The 7,624-nt window shown below is 35.6% G+C and overlaps 1 long non-coding RNA gene across 1 annotated transcript; it reads left to right on the top strand.

Annotated features, from left to right (window-relative positions):
* Positions 1–611: 611 nt before the first annotated feature.
* Positions 612–6,620, top strand: LOC128086807 (uncharacterized). Its single transcript, XR_008209538.1, has 3 exons — positions 612–687; positions 4,749–4,821; positions 6,507–6,620. It is a non-coding gene; the product is annotated as an uncharacterized LOC128086807 (long non-coding RNA).
* Positions 6,621–7,624: the final 1,004 nt, after the last annotated feature.

The following is a 7,624-nucleotide window of genomic DNA, read 5'->3' as shown; positions in this document are numbered from 1 at the left end:
CACCAGACACTGTGAAGAAAATCAGCTCTGTCCCTGTTGAAACCTGGTCAGGTGGTCTTATTGCAGAAATGTGCACCTAAAGATATAACAAGCCAACATTCTAGCAGCCTTAATGAACACTCTAAGAGCTGAGTGTGAATGCTGACTGAGTTATCAGTCAGGGAATGCCACATCCATGACATACTCTATATGAGAGCTTAGGAAGAATGGTCAGGATTTTAAGAAAAGCTTATTCTGCTGGGCCATTATTGTCTTTTTTACAGATAATTAAATAGCTTTTTTTTTTTAACCTAATTTTAATTCAATTTTTCTTATCTATTACCCTAATTAAAAAGAATAACACAGTATAAATTAAATTTGTACTACTCCACTTCCACACATTTCAGGGAGAAGTTATTAGTAAAGTCTCCCTACCATAATCCCCAAGAGGTAATTTATTTAGAATTCCGTCTTTATTACTTGCTGTGTGGGAACTGCTGAATCACGGCCTGAACCTCTGATGGATCACCTGAGGCGAGCCATGAGTCAGCCAGAGGAGCACAGGAGAAGGCAATTCACCTGTGCTGCTGGAAGGGGTGGAGCCTGGCTGCGCCTCTCCTAGACCCATTGAAGAGCTGACTGCCAGTGGGAAAGGATCTCTTTCTGGAGATCCCTCCTCTGGGGTTTTGCAGTGAGCCCAGGATGTGGGTAAGTAGTCTATCTGTTCTCTTTTTTGTGATTATAATATAAGAGTCTTTGCTAAACTCTTATTTATTTCATAATTATAGCATCTTTATATTCGTTGACTATACACTTGCCATGTTTTCTGAATTTTATTAAGATCACATACAAACAGACAAATAATAATTCTTGAAATAACAAGAATCAGGACTACCAAAGACAATGTGTTCTGTCAACATCAAAATGTCAGAAGATACTTTAAATTACAAAGTAATATGAAGACTATTTTGCCAGAATCATAGTGTAAAAAGAAGAACATAAATTATAATCATGAATTAATGATAGCTATCACCAAAAGGAATTGTACAGGTAGGAAGAAAGTATAAAAATATTCCTTCAGGAGTTTTTTTTCTTTAATTACTGTTTTGGATATCTGATCTAAGAGACTGTATAAAGGAAGAACGAATTTAATCAACAAGAAATTCTCTAGGTACTTCATCAAGAAGAGCAGTTAACAAAGTGGAAAGACATTTCTGTAGTGGAAGATGCAAGAGTTCATTATAAGAGTAAGAACACTCAGGCCAAAGTGCAATTAAAAAAGCATTCATTATAATTGGAAACACTGAAAACAAGAATCATTAGATTTTCAAATATAGCAGGAGAAACTTATATGATACATTCATGGAATGAGTTCTTAAATACAGAGTTAAGACTAAAATACTAAGACTGCACTGAAGACTTCTTGCAAGCACATGTAACCTAAACAAGTGAGCTTGGAACTGAACTTTAAGATAAGTCCTGCTGATTTTTAGCAGTTCCAAAAAAAACCAAAAAAAAAACAAACAAGTGCCATCCTTACAAATACTTGTGATACCGCCTTTTGCAGTTGATGGCCTTTATGAAGGACTACTGAACTTGAAAAATGAAAAGTAGTTTTGTACATGGATAGAGGTTCAAAAATATCTACAGCTTCAAAAAAGTGATCGAAGTACAGTAAAATTATCCCTCTCTGTATCTTCAGGAGCATAACAGTAAATGGACAAGGGATGGCATCCACCAAATAATTATTCCCTTTCAGCCAGGGACAACTTTTGAGTTATTATATGGTAGTTTAAAAAGAAATGAGATCATCAACTTAATTAGATACTTAATGATGAAAAGAAGATACGGAGTAAAATTTTTGCAAGACTGCCATAGAGGAGTGTTGATGTCCGATTGCAGATTCATTCACATGAGTTCCAAATGAATCTTCCGTTGCAGATAATGGACTTAAGCTAGGAGTTGGACTTGGTGTTTGACTGTTGAGAATTACCTCTCACAGATTATACTTAGGTGGTGGTGCATTTCAGTTTCCTGAGTTGTAAGGTAGATATGTAAGTCAGTGTTATTTGAGAGTATTATGACAAAGCTCAGGTGCTTGTACCTGCATTTTTATAGGGCCAGCATCAAGAGCTGCATCTACTCTTTGTGCTTTCCTGGATGAATCTCCTAAGGTTATAATATACTTTGTTGTTTATGTTCTGGTGGAAATCTGTTTTACTTTATAAAAAGATACAGAATGTTACTTGTAAAGTTTGTGCTGATCCAGTCCTAGGAAACTAAAGATATTTTACCAGATGTTTCATGTGGTCCTGTGTGCTGAAGCTGCCGAACCTTACATCCATACTTCATTTACTTGTTGAGAAGCCAGGTACAGAGAAGACCATGGTGTTTACACCTGAAAAGAGGCACTCTGAAGAACTCTGCTGCACCACTGTTCTTTAACTTGAAAGCATAAACATTTCATAGGTTTTAGCCTGATTCCCTAAGGTTATCAAGATATCTCATTATCCTGTTCATTTTCCAGTTCTTTCTAATAGTTTTTGAATCTATTAGCCAAATCCAGTTGAATTTGGCAGCGACACAGAAGTCCCAAAAGCATTACATTTCTCTGTGAAAATCTGTAGCAAGACAAAGAAATGCTTGCTTACCTTCTCCAAAAGGAAAAAAAAAAAAAAAAAAAAAAGGCTATGATGTTGACTTAAATAATTAGCTGTCTGAGCTGAACATATTGTCATATAAATTTTACTGTCTCCACAAATTAAAATTCAAATTTTATGAAAAATCTGCCTTTCACCTTGAACTTTTATAAGCTTACTGATATCACCAGTTTCTAATGTTTTTCCATTCAGTTGCTACAAGATCTTGATTTTCATGGAGTACACATTTCTTAAATAATTTGGGAGCATCTCTCACACACTGGGAAATACTGAAAGGAATTGGGAATAAAGAGTCTTCCTTTAACCCAAATGGACAGTAGTTTATTGACTAGATTGGTCTCTTCTCTCACAATAAACCTTTTTCTTTTGCACTGTAGGGGGAAAAAAGAACATTTATTTTTGTGCAATATAATCCCAAACCAAATCAAGATGGCAATTAGCACAGTGCTAAACCATTTTTCTTTTCATAGCAGCATTCTCTACTATCACATTTTTCCTTAAAAAATGAAGGAAATGCTGTGGAATTGACAAGTAGAAGCAAGGGAAATAATCACATTGTGTAACTTTAGACATCTAAATTGCATTTTTGAATTAGAAGGCAAATCTGCTAAAACCACCGGCAAAGTTAATGGAGACAGGCAGGTTTGCATAGAATGTGATTCAGAGCAGAACCCTTTTAACAACCTTGACTTCCTGAAGGTTTCTGTTTTCTAAGCAGTATCATAACTTAGCCTTCTAACTGTGCACTTGTGAAGTTTAATTAAGAGTGAAGACCTGAAATTCATTTTCATCTTATTCCTGTGATTGTCCTATTGATTACCCATGATTACCTTATATCCAGGCTCTAGAGTTATTATAGTAATTCTAAGCTACAACTCTTAGAATCATAGAATCATAGAATCACCAAGGTTGGAAATGACACGAGAGAAGAGGCCGACCCCCAGCTCACTACAACCTCCCTTCAGGAAGTTATAGAGAGCAATGAGGTCTCCCCTGAGCCTCCTCTTCTCCAGGCTGAACATTCCCAGCTCCTTCAGCCTCTCCTCATATGGTCTGTGTTCCAGACCCCTCTCCAGCTTTGTTGCCCTCCTTTGAACACGTTCCATGGCCTCAATATCTTTCTTGCAGTGAGGGGCCCAAAACTGGACACAGTACTTGAGGTGCGTGGTCTTGTAAAACAAACAAACCTACCAATGGTATCACTGACTAGGACAGTTGAAGAAAAAAAAAATCAGATCTTTCACTGTGCAGAGGATTAAAACTTGGCCTTTAGTACCTTTGGAAGGCTTTGTTACCTTTGTTCACAACTGGAAAGCAGAAAATAAAAAGCTGTTGACAGTGGCAGACCTTTTGCATGAAACTGGCTTGCACAAAGGAAAGACAGAAAGGAATAGCTTGAGAACAATATAAAAGATAGAAATCCTATGAAACTACATTCCAAATGAGTACTGTTAGTGCTATGTTTTGTAGGTGATTTGAAGTAATCATCTTATGAGTTACTTCAGGAAGGTAAGAACAACAGTAGTGTTAATTGAATTTACTCCTTAGTTTTAAGGTGAGTGTAATATTTTAAAGCACTACAGTGCAATAAGAGCCATGAGTTATTTAAACATTTCTGTGGGGCTTTAAACATTCTGATGAATCATTTATAATTAACTATGATTAAAAAATCACTGTCAAATATACAACTGTAACAAAAATATGGTACAAAGCAACTTTCTCAACTCACAATATCTTTTTTTGTTGTTGTTGTTACGAAGTAAAAAGATTTACTATAATTACAATCCTGTAATACTAATCCATAAGGAAATAGCGCAGCCAGACCGCCTACTGATAGCTGGCCTGTTGGCTAGCAAACGGAGATAAATGCTTTACGTTCATTCGAAATTTCATCTTAAGGCTGTGCCAAAAATGTTTTTCAGATCAAAAAGGGACAAAAGTGATGAGGCTTCCAGAAATACATGCTATGTAATAGAAAAATATCAACCATATGTGCATTTTAGATTTGTGGATCAAGGTTGGCAATCAAATTTTGACTCCCTAAATATTCACAGAGTTCTAAATATAATGCTCTTCTATAATGTTGTGTTTCTCTATTTTTTTTTCCAGAAACCATCTTAGCATTACTGTGTGCAGTAAAGCAAGCTATCTTGTTCAACTCAGAGAAGGCTGGATTTGATTTGTAAGCAAAATGGCATTTAGTATATTTAAACAGTTTCAAAAGGGCAACTTAACTGCCAGGTGACTGTTAGAATTCTCAAAACGTCTGTTTTTATGCCCATTTACCTGTCTGTCCTTTCTCTTCCAATAATGTTTTATTTCTATTCTTTCTTCCAGCTATACTTAAAACAGAGGTGAAAGCCTCAAAGATGGTCAGTTCCTAAAATTTTCAAAATAACTTGTCACTGACTGAGAAGGCTTTCATTTCTATCTGGCAAATTCTTAAATATGAACTCAGTGGCTACCTATGTGTGTATCTATCTGCCCTGTCCCTAGTAGTGTTTTCATGGCCCGGTCTGGGCAGCCTGGTCTAGTATTAAATGTGGATGTTGATGACCCTGCCTGTGGCAGGGTGTGTTGGAGACTCGTGATCCTTGAAGCCTCTTCCAACCAGGGCCATTCTGTGATTCTATGCATGGCTACCAGCTGGGCTACCATGTGCAAGGTGGACACAGTGAGGAAGTCAGAAGGGAAAGGAAAGAAAAGGAGTTTTCATAACCTCAGGTTCTAGGATTGAGAAAGAATACCGTGATTAGCAAATCTTGACTGTCAAGCTAATCACAAGCCTCAGCAAGTTCCTAACTTCTTAATCAAGACAATGTCAGATTAGCTAGACTAGTGTACTCAACTGGAATCTAATGTAACAGGATCTAGCACATGCTGCTTGAATCATTACAATTTAATTCTGTTTCAAGATTTATTAATCCTCACTGATAACACTGTAATTTATTTCTGTTTTGAGTTTTTCTGTTTTCAGTTTTATTTACTTTTTTTTAATTCAGATCCTCTCGTAGACCCATAAAAAGGACCTTTGCATTTCATGTTGAATTACAGATTACTCCCTAGAATAGTCAAATTACTCTACCATAACTTCTTACACAGAAAACATGTTCTACCTACCATGGAATCACACTGCAGTCTTAATTCTTCCTTCATGGAAGAGATCAGACTATAATCTTTCACAGTAAAATTTCAACATCAGAGCATTTGTTTTTAAATTCCTTTCAATTCTCTAAGCATTTAAAAGATGAGCACTGGTTGGACATAGAATTCTGGGACTGTTTTAATACAAGCTAACCATCTAGCTAAAATTACTGAAAATAAAGCTTTGAATTTACTAGTATTAATTCAGTTTGAACCACTTATTGTGCCACTTTCATTTCAACCCAGATGTCATGTAAATACATAGGTTATTTCCTTAGTGGCCACATAGATTGCCTGTTAAGGATATATTAAAACCGTTTCAAAATTCCTGAAGACTGATACTATGAAGACAACACTCTGACAGCTTACTAGGAAGTTCACCCTTGAATCGTCTGTAATAATAGCTTTTTCTTGGTTTACAAGATAGATAGATTATAGAATGAAACAAGTCATGAATTCTGTACAATAGCAATGAAGTCTTATCAGTCGTTCTGAAAGGGGAACTGCTAAGAGTTTTTAACATAACAAACAATCGGTAATATTTCTGACAGCATAAACAGTTACAGAGATAACATACAACTCTGAATTCTAACCGGTAAACCTGAGCCACAAAGAAAGATATCACACTGCACACACAAACACAGTCATAACAAAACACAACAAGAAAATCAACTGCGAAATTTCTCTGGAAAAGCAGGACCAATGGAAATGAGTTTCTTTTAGGCCCTCGTGAGTCAACAGGACACAAATTCTCTGAGTCCCCTAACTGAAAGTGGACCATTCCTTTGCAAGCAACAAGAGACATGCCTTCAAACTTTGACTTAGCTTTTGTAAGTGAAAATCTTGTTTTCCTACTACTTTGCTTTCTTCCTACTTAGTACTTTGCAAAATAATATTGTATCACCTATTTTTGTTTGATTTTCTTTTTATCTCTGTAGTATACATTCAGTAATTTCCTCTGGGTAGAGTTCTGCTGTCTTCAAATTGGAGTCCAGTTTATAAAACTGCTATAAAAATGAAACCTGAATTAAATGAATGATTTGCCTTCTGCATTAATCTAATAAACAGCAAAATATCCTACAGTTCTGTATCTTAATGTACACAATGGGAATTCACTTTTAGTATCGTTAACCTGAAATTAATTACTACAAGAAATCATAGCTAGCTAGAATTACAGTGGCTTTAGAAACAATACAGACACCATTGACTTTTTACGTTTTGTGTGTTAACGGTCTTAAAACAATTCAGGGGGAGGAGAGAACTTTGTTATAAAAGATTAGATCCTCTGCACGTTAATGTATATGTCATTGTCACAGAAGTCAAGGACAGAATGTAGATTCAACGATGTCAACAGGAAGGCAGAGAATTAATTAGCTTGGAAAACAAAAGCAAATACTTAAAAGAAGACAGTTTCAGAGGCAGAATTGTTCAGGAAATACTTAGGACTTAAGATAATTAAGGTCTTTTCTGGAATATGCACAAATTTTTTGTTACAGCCATTATGATATTAACTACCACTTTATAACATTTACCTAAAGTTTATTTTAGGAGAAGCTTTGTTTTTAACAATCATCTTAAAACCTAGTAAACTGAAGAATTAATTAGCAAGCATGGAGGATCAGCAAACTAATGCTTTAGTCTGTTAAACCATCTGCTCAGGAGCACCCTGTTCAAATCTTGGCATTATGAGAAGATGGATGAATACTTTTGTTTCTTTCACTTAGCTACAACTTGCCATTCTTAGCTAACATTCTTTTTCTTTTTTATTCATTTCATGGTAAATAAAGTTAAGAAGAGGTCAATAATTGATCAGACTTCTGCTATCATGAAGTTTTACTAAA

Source organism: Tympanuchus pallidicinctus, unplaced genomic scaffold (assembly GCF_026119805.1).
Source record: "Tympanuchus pallidicinctus isolate F22 unplaced genomic scaffold, pur_lepc_1.0 scaffold1, whole genome shotgun sequence".
Classification (NCBI taxonomy): domain Eukaryota; kingdom Metazoa; phylum Chordata; class Aves; order Galliformes; family Phasianidae; genus Tympanuchus; species Tympanuchus pallidicinctus.
The sequence above is the reverse complement of the archived record's forward strand: the minus strand, read 5'-3'. Positions and strand labels throughout refer to the sequence as shown.